At 41.8% G+C, this 23,753-nt stretch overlaps 1 protein-coding gene across 4 annotated transcripts in view; it reads left to right on the top strand.

The window, feature by feature from the left end:
- NACC2 (NACC family member 2) overlaps window positions 1-23,753 on the top strand; it is a 260,461-nt gene that overhangs the window by 176,540 nt on the left and 60,168 nt on the right. For all 4 annotated transcript variants that reach the window (XM_082262813.1, XM_082262812.1, XM_082262811.1 and 1 more), the window contains one exon: window positions 16,639-16,724. The gene's annotated coding sequence lies outside the window, so the exon portion shown is untranslated. The remainder of the gene's footprint in view (window positions 1-16,638; window positions 16,725-23,753) is intronic.

The raw sequence follows: 23,753 nt of genomic DNA, 5'->3' as shown, positions 1-23,753 counted from the left end.
CTCCTGGAGGATAGTTTTATTTCACTTGCACATGACTGGATATTCCAAGTGAACTCAGGGTTGCATTATTTGTTAACATTCATTTTTTAATGTGAACAACTTTCTAGTTCTTTATTAAATCAACTTCAATGAGTAATAAGCAGGAGGGTCTGCCTTTAGTGTATTTACATGAGCACTCCCAAGGTGGTATTAGGAAATAGTGGTCCCCTAGCACTTTTATGCTTTAGGAAGCTTTTCGATTCAAAAACTTGTCCTCGGGCTATAGCATTAGTACATGGATTCCTCCTTAGAACACTAAACACTAAATGAACATTTCCATGTGCTCCTGTAAGCAGACCTACAAAACATGGTCTGTTGGTGAGGCCTGACAGCTTTCAGTATCTCTTGTCTAAACCAAGGATGTAACTCCTAGTTCAGCTGTAATGTTAGCACTTGTATGTCTCTTTATAGGGGTATATGATACAAGGGGTACATGGGGGAAGCCATATTTGTTCATTACATATGCAGGCACTTGTCCAATCTTATCTCTTCCCCTTTTTCCATAGCAGTCATGACATATTGCATTGATGAAACCTAACAAGCCAGAAACCGCTGCATACAATCTGGATTAAAGGACTCTACTCTGTAGGCTGATGTCACACTGGGGCTTTCAGGGCTGTGTCTGGCTAGAAGAACAACATGACTCGCTGGAACTCTGGTAACATGATGAATGGGGACTTTTCCATCATGCTGGGCCTGCAGAGCAGCTTAAAGTGACACTAAACTCTGGTTTAAAAAATCCATTAAAGTTTGTATTCTTAAAGTGGAAGAAAAGCCTAACTCTAACCATTCTTTAAAAATGTCCTCCTACCTATATTGCATACACTGTATAAAAATGATCTGTGTGTACTTACCTATTTTTAAACCGCTGTGGTCATTGATCCTGCAGCTCCGGCTCTCTTGTGTCAGTGAATGACTGCTGCAGGAACGCCTGCATTGGTTGGGCTATGGGAGCCTATGGGTGACATCACAGCTCCTGAAATTCACAGCTGTTGTCAAGCGTTCCCTTACACAGGGGAGTTGGGGCTGCAGGACCATGTGACTGGATGAAATAAAGGTAAGTATTACAGATCTTTTATACAGCGTAAGTAGAAGGAGGGGAGGGAATGTTTTTTAGGAATAGTTAGTGTTAGGCTTTACTACTACTTTCAATTTAAAAAATACCTTATTTTGCCTCCAGCCTCCTCCAATCTCCAATTTTATTTTTATTTTTTGGCTGCTGTGATCTGACTTTCTGTTAGAGGGTGGCTACGTTCATGGTCTCACTTTATGTAGGAATGTAGCCACCCTCTCCTGATTGCTCCCAAAATGGACTATGGGATTTGTAGCGTACATAGAGCAGTGCACATGATGCCAACTTACATGCACTGCTCTATCCAAACCGATGGAAGTGAGCAGCTTAGGAGTTCATGGAAAACATTACAAGGAAATTATATTACCAAAATATATATTTACAAAAGTATTGGGACGCCTGCCTTTACACGCACATGAAATTTAATGGCATCCCAGTCTTAGCCCGTAGGGTTCAATTTTACATTGGCCCACCCTTTGCAGCTATAACAGCTTAAACTCTTCTGGGAAGGCTGTCCACAAGGTTTAGGAGTGTGTCTACGGGAATGGTTGACCATTCTTCCAGAAGTGCATTTGTGAGGTCAGGCACTGATGCTGGAGAAGCCCTGGCTCACAGTCCCTGCTCTAGTTCATCCCAAAGGTGTTCTGTCAGGTTGAGGTCAGGACTCTGTGCAGGCAAGTCAAGTTCCTCCACCCAAACTCTCTCATCCATGTCTTTATGGACCTTGCTTTATGCACCGGTCTAAATCATTTGGTGGAGGGGGGATTATGGTGTGGAGTTGTTTTTCAGGGGTTGGCCCCTTAGTTCCAGTGAAGGGAACTCTTAAGGCGTCAGCATACCAAGACATTTTGGACAATTTTATGGTCCCAACTTTGTGGAAACAGTTTGGGGATGGCCCCTTCCTGTTCCAGCATGACTGCGCACCAGTGCACAAACATGGTCCATAAAGACATGGATGAGTGAGTTTGGGGTGGAGGAACTTGACTGACCTGCACAGAGTCCTGACCTCAACCCAATAGAACACCTTTGGTGTGAATTAGAGCAGAGGCTGCGAACCAGGCCTTCTCTCCAACATCAGTGCCTGACCTCACAAGTGCACTACTGGAAGAATGGTCAAACATTCCCATAGACACGCTCCTAAACCTTGTGGACAACCTTCCAAGAAGAGATGAAGCTGTTATAGCTGCAAAGGGTGGGCCAACTCAATATTGAACACTGCGGACTAAGGCTGGCCATACAAATTTCTTGTTCAATTTCCTTTAGATTTACCTTCAACTATATTAGAAATTAACAGTTACACTAACACAGGTTGGTACTGTGGGTGTATAGATGGTAAGAACCCATGCCATGTCCTAATGATTAAATATGTTAATAGAAAAATGGGAAACATGGACTTTAAAGACACAATTTAAAAAAACAAAAAAATACACATTTTATTTTTAACAATTTACATAAAAACACATGTATACATGATAAGATTACAATGTAAGCAACACAAAGATATAGTTAGTGACCAGTTCTGAGCGAGTGAGATAATAGAACCTGAGAATATCCTGTCGCAGGGATGGAATATGATGTTAACTGGCTAATGGCTCTACATGTTTCACAATATTTAGCTTCTTCAGGAGCTTATTTGCCTGTACATATTCTCTATAACAGAAACATATCAATAAATATCCAAGCAAGAAACAATGTTCATGTACAGACAGTGTATTGAACCATATGAATAGGTAGTACATACGTGGATTTAACAAAAAATATGTTTTACTACTGTGCCAAGAGAGCCCTGGACCATAACCAGCATGCATAAGAACAAATGAAAAAAGGAAGGATAGGGGGTGAACCTGAGGTTGGAAAAAGTGGGGTGGATAAAGATGAGAGAAAGGAAAAAAGAGAGCCGGATCTTACCTTAACCATAAGATAATATTGCTTTAGATAGGAACAATGGTGTATACTAGTTGGTGAAATAATTGCATCACACAAAATCGTTCATCATATACATTTTAGGAGCCTGGAGATTCACAGGGACTAAGTCGGTAGAGATAAAGTAAAATACAGAACAATATACCAAGTGTATATGTATATACAGGTCAAACCAGGGCTAAACATAGCCCAACAATAAACAGACCGCAAGTATGGACAAAAAAGGATTTCTAAGTACCTGCGATAGCTGGTAAAGAGACCTTGGTATGACGGTATGGTAGGAGCAGCTAATAGAGGAGGCATCTGACACACTGTAAGGCTTCATGTATGTCCCAATCGGTTACCTAACCGGACGGGACCGCATATGCTCCATGTCCCCGCACATGTGCAGATTAACACAATCAAGTCGCCGCCCATAGAGACAAGAAGAGCATAGAGCGGTCCCCAGGGATGGCGCCACCAGAGGAAGGCACCCTCTGGTGTTGCCACCATGGTGCTGCATGCTCATTTGTAGCCAATTGAATAGGTACTGACAAAGAATCAGCAGTTACCTGGCTGCACATCGACCCCAAGGTCCAGCAGGTGGTCCAGCACAGAGCAGCCAGGCACAGCCCAGTTGTTAACAAATAAACAAAATAAAACACACAAATACATAAAGTATTAACAAATAGTATTAAAAAAATATACAAAAAGGCATTGTGTGTATAGGCACAACTTAAGAGAACATTAGCTATAAAATACAATTCGCAGCACATCAAGGGGATGGCAAAAAACATAACACATTATGGAAAACCACATCTCGATCAATTTGGCTTAAGTTGTCTAACCCTCAGATAAGATTTAGCACCAGGTTATTTAATCAGTACTAACAAGTATAATCTGATGGATAACCCTAGGTGCTAATAGACAAAGGGGAAGAGGGAAAAAAAGAGGATGATAGTTTGAATGTTTTGTCGATTGGGGGATGTGGACAGGAGGAATCTGAATTAAACTGATCAATAAAAGATTGGTCCAAAAACAGACTCAAAACAAGTGTAAAAAGTGATTAAGGCAGGACTAATGTCAGTCATAGAAAAGGCTTGTAAGAATGTGCCTCATTAATTCCCATATGATAGGTAGCGCAAAGTCGCTCTATCCAGAGGATTTCCTTTTGTAGTATTCTTCTATCCCAGTCTCCTTCCCTGGGGTCCTGGGGGATAACCTAGTCCCCCAGGACTAGAAAGGAGACATGGACATGTTGAATTTGTGATACAGAGCAAGATTTCTGCTCACCGGAGTAAGCATTTTTTCCATTTGCTGAATAGTAGGCATGATCATTTAATCTGCCTAAATGGAGGAATAGTCTTTCCAACATAGAAGGCCCCACATTTGCATATCATGAGATAGACTATGCCTTGAGTGCTACAGTCTGCCGTAAAATGGGGATAAAACTTCTCCCCATTTTGGAGGACAAACTGTGAGCCAGTAAGTATCAAAGGGCAAAATGAACAATGTCCACATTGGAAAATCCCCTTTATTTTTGTTTGTGTGTTTTCTGTCGGACAGGGGGGACATAATGACTGCTGGTCAGTCTGTCACAAAGAGATGTAGCATGTCTAGAAACAATTTCAGGTTGATTACGAATGTATTTCCTAAGGGTAGGATCGTTGTGCAAAAGATGCCAGTGGTTAGACAGAATATTCCTTAGTTGTTGTTGTTGGCCCGAAAATTTAGTAATAAATTTAACAGTCAGATTGGTATTTTTCTTACTATTTTGTTTATAAAGGAGTGAGTTACGAGTTTGTTTGAGGGCTCTATTATATGCCTTACGTAGAAGGGATTTTGTGTATCCTCTTTGTAACAGTCGTTAGCGTAACAAACTTACCTGGTATTTAAAGTCTGGCAAATTGGTGCAATTTCTTCTTAGTCTGATAAATTGGGTGTACGGGATACTTTGAATTAATGCCATAGGGTGTGCACTATGTGCGTGTAAGATGGTATTACTCGCCGTTTCCTTCCGGTAAAGACTTTTAGTCAGACAGTTCTCAGGGTCCTTTGAAATCTCATGGACCAAGAATGTAATGGCGTTGGGATAACTGTTAACAGTGAATTTTTAATTGAACGTATTGGTATTAAGAGTCATTACAAACTTTTCAAGGAGTAAGCTAGTCCCTGTCCAGATGATAAATATATCATCTATGTAACGCAACCATATTAACACATGGTTGATAAACTCCCCCATGGTATTGTTGGAAAAAATCTCACGCTTCAATCCCCCCAGGTACAGGTTGGCGTAAGCCCACGCACAACGTGTGCCCAAGGCCACGCCCTGTACCTGGAGGTAATGGGAGTCCTTGAAAATGAACCAGTTGTGGGTCAAAATGTACCAAAAAAGTTTCAGAATGAACTCATTGATAGGCAACTGAGTGCGTTCCTGTTCATAAAGGAAGGTACATACCGTTCCGACATCCTGCTCATGAGGGATGCTCAAATACAAAGCTTCGACATCTAGAGTCACGAGCAGGGTGTCGGGAAGGACCACCATACCCTCAATCTGTTTAAGTAGATCAACTGTGTCCTTGACATACTGTAAGACGGTAATCTGGTCACTTGAGGCATAAGAAAAAAGTCCACAAACCTACTGGCATTTTCAGTGACCGAGCCTACCCGGGAGTGACACAGGGTTTTTTTAATTTTGGGCAGTGTGTAGAAAGTAGCTTCCTGTGTGAAGCGGTTGTTTAGATAAGCATATGTGTCTCTATCAGTGAGCCCACCCTGATAAGCATTGCCAATAAGTAATTTATATTCTGCTTGGAGCTCTGTGGTCTGGGTGAAAAAGATTTGTCGGTACCATTGTCTATTGGAGAGGATGTCTAAACACATTCATTTATATCAGTGATGGCGAACCTTGGCACCCCAGATGTTTTGGAACTACATTTCCCATGATGCTCATGTGCTCTGCAGTGTAGTTTAGTTTTATGGGAAATGTAGTTCCAAAACATCTGGGGTGCCAAGGTTCGCCATCACTGATTTATATTGTTCATGAGTAAGCAAAACAAATGTTTCCCCCCTTATCAGAGGGTTTGATTACCAAATCCAGATGATTCTGGAGTTTGGTTAAAGCCTGGTGTTGTAGAGGAGATAGATTACTTTGAAGAGGGCCATGGACATACGTTTCATGTCATTGACAGTGGCAGTAAGAAATGCCCAGATATGCGAGTTATTTGTAAAGTCCGGAATTTTTTTGGATTTAAGTATAAAGCGGTTACCTAAAGTTGTTGTAGGACGTATAATCGCTTGAGAAGAATAGGAATATGTGGATTGGAAATTAGATACAGACCTATTGATATCTGAGCCAATTTTCTTCAAGAAGTAACATTAAATCACGGACAACATTAAATATTTTTTTAAAAATGGTGGCGATTTCTGCCTTTAAATAATCCTTATATAGTTTATTTAGCCCTTTATTATATTACTCTCTATGGAGCTGTGAAATTACATTTTATTCTTTCTGTATTGATACCTAATGGGTTATGGTCCAGGGCTCTCTTGGCACAGTGGTAATATATATTTTTTGTTAAATCCACCTCTGTACTACCTATTCATACGGTTCAGTACATTGTTTGTTTCTTACTTGGATATTTATTGAAATGTTTCTGTTATAGAGAATATATACCGTACATGTGTATAGGCTCCTGAAGAAGCAAAATATTGCGAAACATGTAGAGCTGTTAGCCAGTTTACATCATATTCCATCCCTGCGACGGCATATTCTCAGGTTCTGTTATCTCACTGGCTCTGACTTTGCTGGAACTGGTCTACTCACTATAGCTTTGTGTTGTTTACATTGTAGTCTTATCATGTATACATGTGTTTTTATGTCGTTATCAATAAAATGTGTATTTTTTTTTTTTAATTTGTGCTTTAAAGTCCATATTTCCCATTTTTTGTTTATATACTTACCTTCAACTATGTAGTGCAAGGACCTACCTGATTGCATACAAATTGAAAGTGTTTAGGTTTTACCTCATATTATAGGGTTTTGGTAAATCTAAAGCAAATTTGGACAGGAAGATTGTGTAATTTATTGGCAGTCTTAGACTGGGTTGCAATTAAAGTTCGTGTGTGTGTAAAGGCAGGCGTCCCAATACTTTTGACAATATGGTGTAGATTACAGGGCTATTAAGTAGTAAATTTGTATAGATTTTATAGGTCTTTAGTGTCATTTTAAGCACAGTATTTTATGAATCTAAAAAAATGCCATGCTAAAATGCTGCATGTAGAATTTTTTTAACAAATAACCCACCTTCCCCATTCTTTTGACAACTTGCCAGCAGATTGAAGGTCCATGCACACTGGGTTTTAAAAAAATGCTTCTTCTACAGGAGTTTAGCTTTTTTGCTGTAGAAGCAGCTCCATATTATATTCCTGAAAATGTAACAATGAAATGCAGTATTGCTTATCCACGCCTGCCATGTGCTGTTTGAAAGCCTCTGTGTGACCTCAACCTTAGGCTGTATCTGTGCCCTGTGTTTTCAGTACACATTGTTTAGTTATTGTTGCATGCTGCATATTGGCTGAGGTAAACTCAAATAGCCACACCATCTATGGTTTTCAGTCAGTCTGAATATACTAATATGTTTCTGTATTATCCATTGAGGGACACAGGAATTCTGAAATAGTCAGATTATATGCTGGTTGCCTACAGGAGGTTTGAACCCTGGCCTGCCCAGTGGAAGCAAAATGTTGAAGGCCAGACCATATAACTCTGCTTCTAACCATCGTGCCTTTGTTTTTTTACGAAGTGTCAAAGGAGATTGAACGCCTTCCCTTCGGCTCTGCTGCTGAAAAAAAGTTGAACTATACTTTTGCTATCTTTTTCATTCCTGTTTTTTCATTTTAATTAATACTTGGTACACTGCATAGGCGTGCGCACAGGGTGTTCCCGGTGTGCCTGGGCACCCTCTAATTACCCTGTGCAGTGCCAATCTCCCCTGCTTCCTGGTGCTCCCATCCCCCCCCCCTTGCAGTGCTGCCAGCTTCCCTCCTCTCCTCTCCTGCCAGATGCTGTGGGGGATGTTTCAGGATGGAGAGCAGGGGAAGAGGCCGGTAAATATTTAATTACCGGCCCCTTACTTTTCTGAATGAACACAAGGAGTGATCTGTACCAGTAGCTCCTGTGTTCATTCTTAACTGAAGCATAGTAAACTATGTTCACTATGCTTCAGTTTGTGAATGAACAGGAAGCCACTCAGCACAAAGCACTTCCCATTAGTTCACTGTTCAGTGCAGATGAGGCTGCAGAGAAAATGACTGGGGAGGCTCTGTCCTCAGTACCCTTCTCTGTCTCAAAAGTGAGACATCAGAGGTCTGTTTAGACCATTAATATTTCACCAAAACCCCTCAACGGGGCTCCTTAAAAAATTGTAACAAAATAATAAAAATAATATTATAAAAAAAAACAATAAAAAAATAAAATTGTAAAAAAATAATAAAAATAAAAACTGACACCAACCTCTGCTCTACTGACACCGTCCCTGCTCTGCTGATGCACATGCACGTGTGTTTGTGCTCTGGGGTGCACACCCTAATGCAATAGCCTGCGCACACCAGTGGTACACTGTAGATATTTTTCTATTCTGTGTCTTCAGCCAAGACTTCAAAATGCTGCTTGAGCTTGTCTCTAAACTGCAGCAATCTGGAGGCGTATCTTCAGCAACAGCTTTGGCGCCTGCTGGATTGAAAGATTCTGAGGCTAGCCTGGAATCTGACCTTTGGGCATTGGGCTCTGCAAGGTGTTCTCCGATTAACTAAAGTATGGATTGTGACAGATGCCGCCTCCTCCACCTTGGCCAATCAAAGATCTTATATTAAGCTGGCCATAGATGGTTTGAATCTTGCAAGAACCGGCCGAGATTCGAACCATATATGGGCAGGCTGATTCTACTCAAGTTGATCGATCGGTCAACTTGAGTACAACCAGCCTGTCAGATTTTTTATGTGATTATTGCCAGCGGCTATAGCCGCTAGTATTCATTGCTGTGTTCTCTCCCGGCAGGGACAGCTCCCCCAATTGTCTCCCCCGCTGGAGAATACAATCGCTCCCGGGAGAGATTCTCTCATTAACACAGTCAGTGTTGATGGGGGAATCGCACCATCATTAGCTGTTTTAGTTGAAAAAATACAAGCCTTTTCCTGACTGGCTGAAATGCCATACAAGTGACTCTCTCTTTTTCTGGCAGTTGGTACCCTTGCAGTAAGTCAACAATGCTTACTCTATGTAGCACAAGCTATTACAGTCTGTTACAGCAATCCCAGCGGGAAGACTGTTCTGCCATGGAAAGATATTGTTCGAGCCAATCCAAACTGGTATACCTGAAGGGTTTCACATGTACTGTCACTTTAAGGCTGGCTCCACCCAGGAGTGATGAGAAGGGTCAAGGGGCAGAGTGGCCATCTTAGACACATGTAGAGATGTATTGATATACAGAGCTGTCCTGTAATGCTGTACAGAGAGTGCTGAATAAACAACCGTTGTTCCAGACCAGAGTCCTGTGTCTCTCACAACACGGAGAATTTAACACAAACAATTTAAAGTTAAAGGAAACTTGGGGACCTGAATATGACCTGGTATCAGCCTTTTGCAATCCCTGTACAGCGGGTCTGTAATGTGTGAGGAAGAAGCAGTACAAGGAGCCAACATGTTCATGTGCTGACAAAAAGCATGCTGATGAGGGCAGAGTGATAGAGAGATGAGTAGATCTCTGTGCTGCTTCTCCTTTCACTGTCCAGTCACAGGATAGAGGCAGGTCTAGGATAGCTTGGGCTCAGATATTTAAATGACACTGGCCAATCAGACTAAAGACATCTAACGTCAGAAACAAAATACTATAGGTGAAATATCTGGATGGTTTTGTTATTTTAACTTGTAATGGGCTAATCATTTTTATCTTGTTGTTTTTGGTTGGAGCCCTGCTTTGAACTTCCCGCCACTGCCGTCTTACTGCAGTATCGGTTAAGGATGAATGATTGAGCACTGACATCATCCACTGGGTAGATTTCTGCCTTCTCTTTCCCAACATTCAGCCTAGAAGAAGCACCATCCCACTGCCGCTCCTGTGCCTGAAGCAACAAGTGAAAATCCAGTCTCCACTTCCTTTCCACTGCTCGCCTAGGGGGGAATCTGTTGCCCACAGTGGTCTAAAACTCTCATGAACGCCAGCTTTCCGGGTTTTTACTCCGCACCATGCCTTACATTGGGCCTGCTTTTTAACCTCCACGCAATGCAACATGTAGTCCAGCTGCTACAGGTGACCTCAGCCCATATTCCCCTGATGGTTCTGGAATGTTTTTTTATGATATCTCCAGATTGAACTGATGTCTGTAATCTGGAAACCGGGACTCCTATTGTTAAAACTAAACTCCAGAAATATGTAATCATAAAGGAACCCCTTTGGGCCAGCTTGGTTCAATCCAATGCTCTATGTGCTATAATGGTTTGGCTGCTGGAGATGTCGCAATGCACTGTGGTAGCATTAGCTACTTAGAGTAAGCTGTATCGTCTTTCGAAGAGGCAGGAGTGACTTTTCTTTGCTGCCAGAAACAAGAGTCTTGGGGCACTCGTCACTCCACCATTTAGGAACCGCCTTGTATTTTTTTTTCAATCAATACTATCTGATTGGCAGAGGTAGAGATCAGGACACCATCAGCCCTCCTCCTCATCTAAGCCAATCAGAACCTGTGTAATATTAATTGAGAAAAATGCAAGGTGGTTCTTGAGTGGTGAAGGGATGTGGAGCACTGAAGCTGGTTTCTTTCTGTTAGCAAAGGGAAGACCATCCTGTCTCTCCAAAAGATAACCTGGCTTACTGTAAATATAGACAGTGCTACTAGATTGCATTGTGGCATCCCCAGTGTCCAGTCTGCTATAGCATGTGAAACATCGGATTGAACCAAACTGGGCCCCAGTGAGTCTTTTATGTGTATATTTTCCTGGAGTTTGGCTTTAAAGTAGGTTCATCTTCAGTTCAACTGGATAAGGCGAAGGCCTCCTCCAAGTCTCCTAGGGACTTCCCAGTTTGTTTGTGCTACGTTGCTGGATCATTCTGTCCACAGGGTTTCTAAGCATGCTCTGGCACCATCCCTGACAGTCTTTCTCTGCAATCTCCTTCAGTTGACTCAATATACAAAGGGCTGTTTCAAACCTTATTGACGTGGTGCTTATTACCCTGCATTTGGAGGATCAGCCTGCTGTCATAGGCCTAGGGTATTTTAGAGCTCTTGTGGCTGCAGATAATTTTCAGACTGGAAATGCCTTGAAAGGTCCTGAGCCCCACCTGAGACTGTGCCAGAGCATTTCACTCTGTTCACTGATAGGTGGCCTGTGCCCATTGTGGATGATCCAGTGGTCCACTATACCAGACATTACTACTAGAAAGGGGACTTTGGAAGCTTAACTGATGAGAAGTTGAATTCCCTCTTTAAATCACAGTTTAAGTCAAGACTAGTTTAGCCCTCCATCCTGTGTTGATGGTAATCCAGATATGTCAAACCATGTCAGAACGGATTAAACTCCTAAGTGAAAATGCTTCCTGGAGTAGGTCCCCTTTTTATAGAGCAGTTTGAGCATATGTCCAAAACCTTCTGCTTTAGTTGTGACAATCTGTTGCAAGTTTCTGAACTTGTGTCCTGCAGAATGTAGATCCAAAAGTCATAAATCTACTACCGGTAACGCGTCTAACAAGATTTAGGCATGAACATTCACCCCCCACTTCTTCAAGTGGGGCTGTTCACACAAGCAGATATGTCCCCAAGTATTGGGCCTTCTTGGTTTTTGGATGCTCATGATATTCCCTATAGCTTAAAAGCTAATTACTTGGACAAGGCATCAATTTCGGTTGCCCTGTGTCATGTTTTCTGTGCTACTATTCATAGCTGTGACTTTATTCAGACCTCCTCGGGTTGCCTGCACTTTGGAACCCCCTGTTCTGTCCTTAGTAGGAACTTGCTCTTGGGAGTTATTCCCTACAAGGGCATTGCTTTTCCTCAGGGAACCTCTATATCATTGGATAATGCTCCTCAATATTCCTCTCTCCTTCAGAGGGACCTTCTGAGTTAGTCAGTTGGAGCCAGTTTCCCCTGCTCCCTCCTTTTAGCTTGATCCTATTTTTCAAAGGCATTGGTAGCTCTTGACAACACTGGATCTTATTTCTGTGTAATTCTTTTTCATAGACTGGGGGGGATCTGGTGTAAGTGGGTCCCTTGACCTGCACTGTGTTGGACAGTACCTTGGTACTGTAAGACCTTCACTCACAAGAATGCTTGGAAGTTGTCCCTTTGACAGAGTGACTTGGTCCCTATGCTAAATGATATTGTGTTACTCTCTCCTGCTCTGTTCCCTTTCGAGACATGGCTTTTTTGCATTTTGGGCCTCTCCATCCTGTAGACTCATTCTGAAGATTACATTTTGTACCCTTAGGTGTGATTATCTCTTGCACGTCAGGAAAAAACAATCACTTGAAGAATTTGTGTTCCTATAGATTTTCAGCATTCAGAAACTCCTGTGGGAAATTGCATGCATACAGGGGTCCTGGTGGGTTTAGATTATTTGTAATTTGGCTATTCTGCTGCGGCTGATCCACAGCCTCTATGGGAAATTCTTTAAACCAATCTCCCTGCTGTCAAAATGCAATAGTACAGCCGGGAGGATTCCCCCATCCACCTTGAATGTGTGGATGGGGAAATTGGCTCAGTTTTTTTGTTCAGGCAGCTTAAGCCTTTTGTTATATTTAGACCATCTGGTCTTACCTTTTAAACCCATTGTCCAGTTTTCCCTAATGCTAGGAACACACAGGGAGTTATTTTTTTTTCATTCAACCCAGTGGGCTGAACAAAAAAAAACCTGACAGATTGCTGTACTAACACAAAAGATGTTAGTCCAGTGATCTACCCTGCTGAGCTATGGTGTTCTGACAGGGGAACTGCCCCCTACCAGAACACACTGATAGATAAGTCTGTTTTTTTCATTCCACCAGCAGGTGGAAAGTACAAAAAACTGACCCTATTACTCCATCCACACATTTAAGGAGGATGGGGAATACTCCCGCAGTGTCATCATATTCTGACAGCGGGGAAACTTCCCTGTCAATTAGAATACACTGTATTGAGAGGAAATTTTCCAGTTGGGCAGTTGTACAGAAGTTGATTGGTAGATCCACTGTAGTACAACCACAGTGCCCATACATGGTTCAAGAATGTTGTCCCTGCTGAGCCGGCCAGATTTTGATCCATCAATGGGCATTCTCATCTGAGCATCAAGTTGATCCTCTGTGACCTCACCTGGGTCTTTGGCAGTTCCTTTTTTCTGTTGGTAACAATTTCTTCTTCTCTTTTGGTCTACAATCAGGCATTGGTCCTTCTGGTTGTTCTAGACAAGACCTGTTCTATCTTAGATTCATCGGTGGCTTCTGCCCACCCATAATTTGGACTGCTTTTGGTTGTCCTGTTTCAGAAGTCCCACACTGGACACACCTTTCTTATTTTGGAATAGATTAAGGGACGCGGGCCTTGCCACTCCTGTATTTATTAGCCTTATGTACTGCTTGCTTTAAATTATATTTTCACCTTCTGGTGCATGTTGCATGTTACACCTGTGACAGCGTGTGGTAGATCCTCAGCTTGCATCCACTGTTATTTTTTGAAAACTGGAATCTGTGAATGAGAGAGCTACAAGTCCCATCTCCCACTGCAGCAGACAGCTTGTACTTTTCAATGAACTGCGATGGCACTGTTCAGCGCACTCATAGTTCATGCACAAGCCCTGCAGCTTCCAAACTAACAGCCCGTACAGACGTACAGATTGAAAGCTTGTCTGCAGGAGCCTGACATTGCACCCGTGATCCAATGATTGAGGGTGCAATGCTTTGCAGGCTTCTGCAAAAATATGTACATTTATTATTTTTTTCCCTGAAAGGTGAATTTAGCCTTTAAATTACAACATTTACTGAACATGTGTATCTGTATTTAATGTAATGCCTAGTTTCACACGTGACCATAGCTTGCTCCCCCTATGCTTAGCAAGCTGTCAAGCTGGTACGCATTTTGTACTTTTTTCAAGATAATCTTCACCTTGTAAAGTGTTTCTTTGTGTGAATTCCGGATGATTGAGGATTATGTATTAAGCCGTGATTGAGAATCTAGCATTGGCATTTGTTTAGCCACATTGTTTACCAACTGCCATCACAAAACTACAGTATTATGTTCTACTCTTAAGGCGAGTGCTAGGGTAAAACAACTTATAGCAAAAGTAGAGGGGGGTTGCTTAACCAAAGATGATCACTTGGAGGATTTTCTGAATTTGGAATTCCTAGGCACAGACTCTGTTTGATGGCACGGGGAAGAGTTTGATTTTGTTAGAATTTTATTGCTGTTGCCATGCCATCTTCATAACATGAAGTCAGAGGAAATCTTCCAAAGGAGAATAAAAACTAGACAGGGGTTTTAGTCGTTCTGGACTAAAGCTCCGTACACACGCACCGATTGTTGGCCAACTGATCGGCCGTCTTTTGTCCAGTGTTGTTTGTTGGTTGAAATGTGCTCTAGACTTGCACTGGACTTTTGTTGGCCAACAAAAACCAACTTCAGAAGTGATGTCATGTGCTGGTTTACTTTCCGTGTGTTTTTTCTTCTCTGAGCATGCCCAGTCTTGCTCATCTGATTTTTGTCTGCCGAAATCTGTACTGACTGAGGAACAACCGGCCGTTCTTTGTTGGCCAACAAAAATTTTATAGCATGCACACCAGATTTTCGCCCCAAAATTCGTAGTTAGTTGTCGGAAGCATCATACTAACAAGCCTACAATCGGCAGATCGGACATTGGCCAACAATTTACGGCCAACAATCTGTGCGTGTGTACGGGGCTTTACACTTAAAAACAGCAGTCAGAAGACAATGGTCAGACTGGTTTAGGCTGGAAGACCACAGCTGCTTCAAAAAGCACTGTCTACAGCATTTCTTTGCAGAACACCAAACACCAGATTACCAAAACTAAGCTGAAAATTTGAAAATTGTTGCCTGTTCTATTGGGTCTCAATGTCTGTGCAGCGAGAATTCACAGATCCATCTTGTTTGGAGTCAGCACGTCTGTACCAGTGTCAGGAACATTTTTCTTTCTCTAACATTTCTCAGTATGTTTTGCATTCCTATACAAGTCTATGGGAATGCAAAACCCACTTGAAGCAGGTTAAATGCTCGTGTCAGAATTCTAAATGATCTTGGAAGCACTTAAAATGAATGTCAAACTGATTCCATTGACAAGTACAAAGTCCATCAACGCAAACCCTTAAAATTGGAGGAGGGGGTTTATAGGGCTAAGTTTGTGTGGGAGGTGCGACTTAATATCACAATTTCAAATTCCTTTACAACCTAGAGGCATATAGGCTTCTTTTTGGACTTTCATGTTTGTGAAGGCAGCAGAATCAATGCACTCTGTAGGTGGCTGGTAAGCAAGATCTCTTAAGAAAATTGGGTGAATTGTCTTTTGAAACTTAGCAATAATGGAAGTGCAATAGCCCTGAAGACACACTTGCCTGTTTGAAAAAGCAATATGCCGCAGAATCAAGCAAGGTCTGCATCAAAGGCTGGAGGAACACTTGAAACACAAAAACAAACAACATAGGGGTGGTAAAAAAAAAAAGATCCCAAGTAACAAGAATAGTAGAAAATCAAACAGCATTGGTGACCCTGAATAGTGGGGTGTCACCTGAAAGTTTTTGGGTCAAATCTTGGCAGTTCCCAGGTATGGCTGTGGTTTTGTCCTGCAAAACATTATCAAGTCAGGGGTGCAAGCTCTCTGGTATGGCAATCAGACCCTCCCTGCTCCCCTGTGCTTGCCGCCCTGCAGCAAAGGGGCAGCAGATCCTAATAGAAACTCCCATTCCTAAAACTGGTGAGAGAGAGAGAGAATAGAAAGGGGAGATAGCAGTACTGTACAGTAAAATTCCTGGCACCCTTCCAGCTTTTGCAACCATGCCTGCTGCTCATTCGCAGCTCCCCTCCCAGCCGCAGGAGTTAAACACCATCTCTGCCAACCTTGCAGACTGTTTGGAATAGTTGAAATGCTTTGACACTCCGGACTGGATGGCAGGGGAGGCAGTTTACAGTGTCATTCATATGCAAAACTGCACCATAAATCCTCAGCCCTGTCTGTGTTGCTGTGGCACCACTAAGCACCCCATCAGCATACAGTACAGTAAAAAAAAAAAAAAACTCCTGCCATCTTTGTTTGCATTGCAGTGACTCATCAAAAGTCTGCCTTGTACCAACACTGAGAGCATTCTTCTGGCACTGAGCGTCCTCGATTTTTTTTTTCTTTTTTTTTTCTTCTTCTGAAAGCTGAGGCTCTGGGCTGGCATGTTCTTCAGGTCTCTAATCAAAGGGTGCTATTCATTGCGCAGAGAGCCTCTGAATGCTAATCTGCATCCGGCCACAGTCATTGACATGCTATGCACTGCTGTGTTGGACATTTTGACTTGCTAAAACCTTGAGATCCAAAAAACAGAGGCTTTTTCTCGGATGCTGATGTATATATTTTTTTTTTCTCTCTTTCCTCCCTCGACGCTTCGTAGTGAGCCAGAGAAAACAAAGTGGGACGCACTGTCTTCTCTCTTCTCGACCGATGTCTGGATACTTGGGACCACTCTGGCGGTTTAAGGTAGGTGCAGAGCTGTCGGGCAAGTTTGCGATGCTGCGAAGGTTTTCTATGGAGTCGTTAAAGCTTGCGTTGGTGTGTCACGGTTTGCAGACATTAGAAGTGGGACATCTAGCCCTCCTCCCCTATCGCATGTCTGTCTCTGTCTCTATTCTCTGTCTGCTTTTCAGGCTGCTTATCAACATGGGGGACACAATAGTTTGACTCGTTCCTCCCTCGGACAAGCTATTTCACAGTGATTTTTTAAATCCCAGACCTAGTCCTTGCATGTGCTTGAAAGGGAAGGCAGCTTTAGTAATTATATCTTGGGGCTGGGAAGGTAATAGCGGTGACCTGTTCAGTAGGGTTACTAGAGTCATGGCATATGTTGTGAGACCATAAATAAATGATCCATTTTTTGGCATGTGGCAGTGGGATTTGGGAAGTGTTCTCTTCCGCTTTAATGCAGCAAACGACAAATGTTATTACAGCACAAGTGTCTGGGCTATTGTCCTGACATACCCTGCCGGGAGGTAATTGGATGCAATACTCTAACACGGCTGAGGATAGCGACACATATTAAAGGGTTTTTGAGCTCACTGCATCGTCTTAGATCCCAGACACAGAGGAAAAAGGGAGGAGGGGGGATGCATTAGAGGTTTCATGTCTGACTTGGGAAAAAAAAAAAGAAAAAGAAAAGCATCCTTGCACTTTTCTCAACTCTCCTTTTCAAAGCTTTCAGAGAGCAAAGATCATAGGAGTCTCCGAATAGAGGCACAGAGGTGCTGCCCCCCCCCCCACCGCCCTCCTCCCTTCCCGACGGGGTATTAAAAATTTAGAATTCTCAGTTCGCACTGCAGCATGTTCTATAGGCTGTAATGCCCATTCAGTTTATTCCATCGCCAGCTCATGCCACACAAACAGGAGTGCGCTGACTGCCACCCCGTTTGCCTCGGATGTCATCGCAAGCTAGCCACCAGTGTCGCCTTTGGACAATTAGGAAGCCCCCCCATCCCCAGCTTTGGAAACGCGTAAAGAAAATCCCAACCATGTAAGTACAACGACCTTGCGTTCAAAACGCAGCCTAGAGCAAGACCTGTCTTCCCCGTGACATCTCTATTGTCACCGTCCTGCGAGCCATTTAACCCCGTCCCAACCAGGCCAAGCCTGGGGTGGGTTAACCCGTTCCTTGCCTTGAGGCAGCTCTCCATCTCACCAGCCTGAGATCTCTTTTTTTTTTTTTTTACCTTTTTTTTTTGCTCTGCTGCGACTACATCCGCTGGTCAATAAATCAAAAGTTTTTCTCACTAAGCGAATGTTTACAGGCATGCCAGAGAGAGCGGTAAAAGATTTTATATCTTGTTTAAGGTTGTAATTACATGTTGGAGAGATAAGATAACTTATTAAATTGATTTTTATTAGCCTTTTAGCATACGGGTGTCCTGTTGTGTGCAGGGTTTGGTCTATGTGTGTGTCACCAGGAATGTTTGGGGCAGCTGTGTCTGGATGTGCTTTTCATCTGGGAATAGATAGGTCAGTTGATGTGAATGGTAATCAATATCAGTTATGCTTTTTTATGTTTTATTATTGCTCTAATGTCTTTATAGCGGTGACATATTCTGCAGTCTCATCGGTCTCTGTGCCAGAGGAGCTTACACTCTAATGTCCCCACAAAAATAACACACTATTACTAATTTACATTTATAATGCTGACATATTCCGTAGAGCTGTACAGAGAACAACGTACCATTCATCAGTCTCTTCATCACAGGAGCTTACACTCTAATGTCCCCACCAAAATAACACACTATTACTAATTTACATTTACAATGCTGACATATTCTGCAGTGCTGTACAGAGAACATCGTACTATTCATCGGTCTCTGCATCAGAGGAGCTTACACTCTAATGTCCCCACCAAAATAACACACTATTACTAATTTACATTTATAATGCTGACATATTCCGTAGTGTTTTACAGAGAACATCGTACAATTCACCAGTCTCTGCATCAGAGGAGCTTACACTCTAATGTCCCACCACAGTCACTTCCTATTATTAAACCATAATATAGCTCTGACATATTTTGAGTGCTGTACTGAGAACACCCTGAACAAGGTGTACAAGTTCTGCATCATAGGAGCTTGCACTCTAATGTCCCACCACAGTCACATCCTATTATTAAACAATAATATAGCTCTGACATATTTTGAGTGCTGTACTGAGAACACACTGAACCAGGTGTACAAGTTCTGTACCATAGGAGCTTACATTCTAATGCCCCACCACAGTCACTTCCTATTATTAAACCATAATATAGCTCTTACATATTTTGAGTGCTGTACTGAGAACACCCTGACCCAGGTGTACAAGTTCTGTACCATAGGAGCTTACATTCTAATGTCCCACCACAGTCACTTCCTATTATTAAACCATAATATAGCTCTGACATATTTTGAGTGCTGTACTGAGAACACCCTGACCCAGGTGTACAAGTTCTGTACCATAGGAGCTTACATTCTAATGTCCCACCACAGTCACTTCCTATTATTAAACCATAATATAGCTCTGACATATTTTGAGTGCTGTACTGAGAACACACTGAACCAGGTGTACAAGTTCTGCCCCGTAGGAGCTTACACTCTAATGTCCCATCACAGTCACATACTGTTATAAAACAATGATAAAGGCTCTGACATATTTTGGGTGCTGTACAGAGACTGAACCAGGTCTACAAGTTCTGCATCATAGGAGCTTGCATTCTAATGTCCCACCATAGTCACATACTATTAATAAACAATGATATAGCTCTGACATATTTTGATTGCTGTACAGAGAACACACTGAACCAGGTGTACATGTTCTGCACCGTAGGAGCTTACACTCTAATGTCCCACCCAGTCGCATACTATTATTAAACAATGATAAAGCTCTGACATATTCTGAGTGCTGTACAGAGAACACACTGAACCAGGTGTACATGTTCTGCACCGTAGGAGCTTACACTCTAATGTCCCACCCCAGTCGCATACTATTATTAAACAATGATAAAGGCTCTGACATATTCTGAGTGCTGTACAGAGAACACACTGAACCAGGTGTACATGTTCTGCACCGTAGGAGCTTACACTCTAATGTCCCACCCCAGTCACATACTGTTATTAAACAATGATAAAGGCTCTGATATATTTTGAGTGCTGTACTGAGAACACAGTGAACCAGATCACACTCTAGACTCTAGAGCTTACACTCTAATGTCCCCACCACAGGCATTATTATTCTGATACATTTATGTAAAGCTGACATTTTCTGCAGTGCTGTGTAGAGTACACTAAACCATTAACTTCACTTTTTGCACTAGAGGAGCTTACACTCTAATGTACCCATCACAGTCACTTACTATTACTATTATTTTACATTTATAGAGTTATGACATATTGTACATCACTCTCCTGAGAGTATTTTCCTCACTACGCTATAAAAGAACATGCAAAACATCATGATCAGTCTAGGGCCGGTTTGTTTGTATGCCAATTAACCTACCAGTGGGTTTCTACTTTATGGGAGGAAACCAGAGCAGCTGGAGGAAACTTCATGCAGATAAAGTCCTATTGGTATATGAACCCAGACCCCAGTGCTTCATGCTAATCACAAAGCAACAGCACTGCCCCTGGCATGGCTCTACCGGGGAACATCCACTTCCTAAATAGAATGGCCAACTCGCATCAAGAATAGAAAAATGGCTAAACATCAGTAACTTCACCTGTCTGGCGAATTGAGGCAGACCAAGAAAATAAGGTTATAAACAATGAGTACCAGCTGTCTAGTTCCATTATCCTTGTACAGAATGTCAAAGTAATCCCTGTGCCCAATGGGACATGTTGAGATTTTGCTGTTTTCCAGGGAGAACGCAGACATGGGCAGCTTTGTCAGTGAAGCAGTTGAATGAGCAGCGAGGATTGGTTATTGCACTTTACACATTGTCATTGACGGAATGTTGTGTCTGTGGGATCATTCTGCAGACAGCTGGAAGAGCTGTCTAAACTACTAGGACAGGGTAGCAATTCCTTATGTGGTTGGGGTCTTCGCTTGCAGCACTGGTGGTCTTGTCTTTGGTTCCCATCAAGGATAATATTTGCATAGAGTTTGTATTTTTTCCCCCCCATGTTTGTTCAGGTTTCTGCCACAATTCAAAAACCCTCTGATAGATTAATTACCTTGTGTGGCTTGTGTGTGTCAGAACATATTTTTATAGCTCTGACTAATATCGCCATATTCTAATAATAATTGTAGTAGGTATATTAGAGTGTAAGCTCCTTTGGTGCAAAGACTGAGTATTCTCTGTATGGCAGTGCGCAATATGTCAGAGCTATAAAAATGTATATAAATCTTATTATGTGACTGTGGTGGGACATTAGAGTGTAAGGTCCTCCGGTCAGAGACTAATGTGACTGATTCATTGTAGTTCGTACTCAAGAATATGAAAGAGCTATATAAATGTATAATAGTCATAACATGTGGCTGTGGTGGGACATTAGAATGCAAGCTCCTCTGGTTAGAAACGGATTAAATGTTTTTTTTGTACAACATTGCAGAATATAACAAAAACTATATAAATGTATAGTAATCATAGCGTGTGATTGTGGTGGGACATTAGAGTGTAAGCTCCTCTGGTCAGAAACTGATTAAATGTTTTTTTGTTCAACATTGCAGAATATGAAAGAACTATATAAATGTATAGTAATCCTAACATGTGATTGTGGTGGGGACATTAGAGAGTAAGCTCCTCTGGTCAGAGACTGATGTGACTGGCTTAGTGCTTTTCGTACATTACTGCAGAATTCGATAGAACTATATAAATGTATAATAACCATAACGTGTGATTGTGGTGTAGGCAAAGTGTAAGCTCCCCTGGTCAGAGACTGTTGTGACTGGTTTTGTGTTTTTTGTACAATACTGCAGGGTACAAAATAACGATATAAATGGATAATATTCATAACATGCAATTGTGGTGGGGACATTAGAGTGTAAGCTCCTCTGGTCAGAGACTGTTGGGACTGGCTTAGTGTCTTTTGGTACAATACTGCAGAATACGAAAGAACTATATAAGTGTATTTTCCCCACCACAATCGCATGTTATGATTATTAGAGTGTAAGCTCCTCTGGTCAGAGACTGATGTGACTGGCTTAGTGTTTTTTGTACAATACTGCAGAATATGAAAGAACTATATAAATGTATAATGTCCCCACCACAATCGCATGCTATAATTATTATTATTATACATTTATATAGTTCTTTCATATTCTGCAGTATTGTACAAAAAACACTAAGCCAGTCACATCAGTCTCTGACCAGAGGTGCTTACACTCTAATGTCCCCACCACAATCGCATGTTATGATTATTAGAGTGTAAGCCCCTCTGGTCAGAGACTGATGTGACTGGGTTAGTGTTTTTTGTACAATACTGCAGAATACGAAAGAACTATATTAGTGTATAATAATCATAACATGCAATTGTGGTGGGGACATTAGAGTGTAAGCTCCTCTGGTCAGAGACTGATGTGACTGGCTTAGTGTCTTTTGTTCAATACTGCAGAATACGAAAGAACTATATAAGTGGATTTTCCCCACCACAATCGCATGTTATGATTATTAGAGTGTAAGCTCCTCTGGTCAGAGACTGATGTGACTGGCTTAGTGCTTTTTGTACAATACTGCAGAATACAAAAGAACTATATAAGGGTATAATAATCATAACATATGATGGTGGTGGGGACATTAGAGTGTAAGCTCCTCTGGTTAGAGACTGATTTAGTATTCTCTGTGCAGCACTGTGGAATATATCAGAGCTATTTGAAAAAGCAAACTGCACTCTAGAATTGAAACCTTTACCAGCTTACCTACCATGAAACTGGTAATAATATTTTCATAGTTGCATATATCACAGTCCTTCTGATATCCAGTTTGTTAGCATGTAGATTTACTTCAGGAACCAAAAGCCCAAAGTTAAAACTGATTTGTGCAAGTTGGCAGGAGCCTTCATTGTGTACCTTTGCCCACATGAGAATTTCAGCACCTGCACCCGAGAGGTTGAGGAAGTGAGAGGATTGCTTCAGATTTACCTCCAGCCCCCGGGGTTTAGGAATAATTCTGTATTCCTTGGAAATTGCTGACGTAAAGTACTCGCCTTGCAGTTGTCTGATCCTCTAATACTTTCTGCAGTGGAAAGATTACCTACCTGTGTTTTTCAGTTAAAGAAAAAACAACTTTGTTTGAATGTTATTTTGGCTGCCCAAAATGACCTGCTGGACCAGACAAGATAGCAGTGGGTATGAACCCTTTCTCTGCCAATGTCTTAGGAATCCCTGATTATTTGGAATAATTGTAAATAGTTGGTAGCTCTTTTTAGGCCATATTCATATCTACGTTTTGATCAGTGTGTGTTTTATATGACCTGTTACCACAAAACACAAAGACATTTACAGTGGGGATCGAAAGTTTGGGCACCCCAGGTAAAAATTTGTATTAATGTGGATAAAGAAGCCAAGGAAAGATGGAAAAATCTCCAAAAGGCATCAAATTACAGATTAGACATTCTTATAATATGTCAACAAAAGTTAGATTTTATTTCCATCATTGACATTTTCAAAATTACAGAAAACAAAAAAATGGCGTCTGCAAAGGTTTGGGCACCCTGCAGAATTTATAGCATGCACTGCCCCCTTTGCAAGGCTGAGACCTGCCAGTGTCATGAATTGTTCTCAATCATCGTCTGGGAAGACCAGGTGATGTCAATCTCAAAGGTTTTAAATGCCCAGACTCATCTGACCTTGCCCCAACAATCAGCCCCATGGGATCTTCTAAGCAGTTGTTTAGAAAACTGAAACTGAAAATAGTTGACGCTCACAAAGCTGGAGAAGGCTATAAGAAGATAGCAAAGCGTTTTCAGATGTCAATATCCTCTGTTCGGAATGTAATTAAGATATGGTAGTCATCAGGAACAGTGGAAGATAAAGCAAGATCTAGAAGACCAAGAAAAATATCAGACAGAA

Source organism: Pelophylax lessonae (assembly GCF_965119305.1).
Source record: "Pelophylax lessonae genome assembly, chromosome: 7".
Classification (NCBI taxonomy): Eukaryota; Metazoa; Chordata; class Amphibia; order Anura; family Ranidae; genus Pelophylax; species Pelophylax lessonae.
This window is presented reverse-complemented; position numbering and strand designations above follow the sequence as displayed.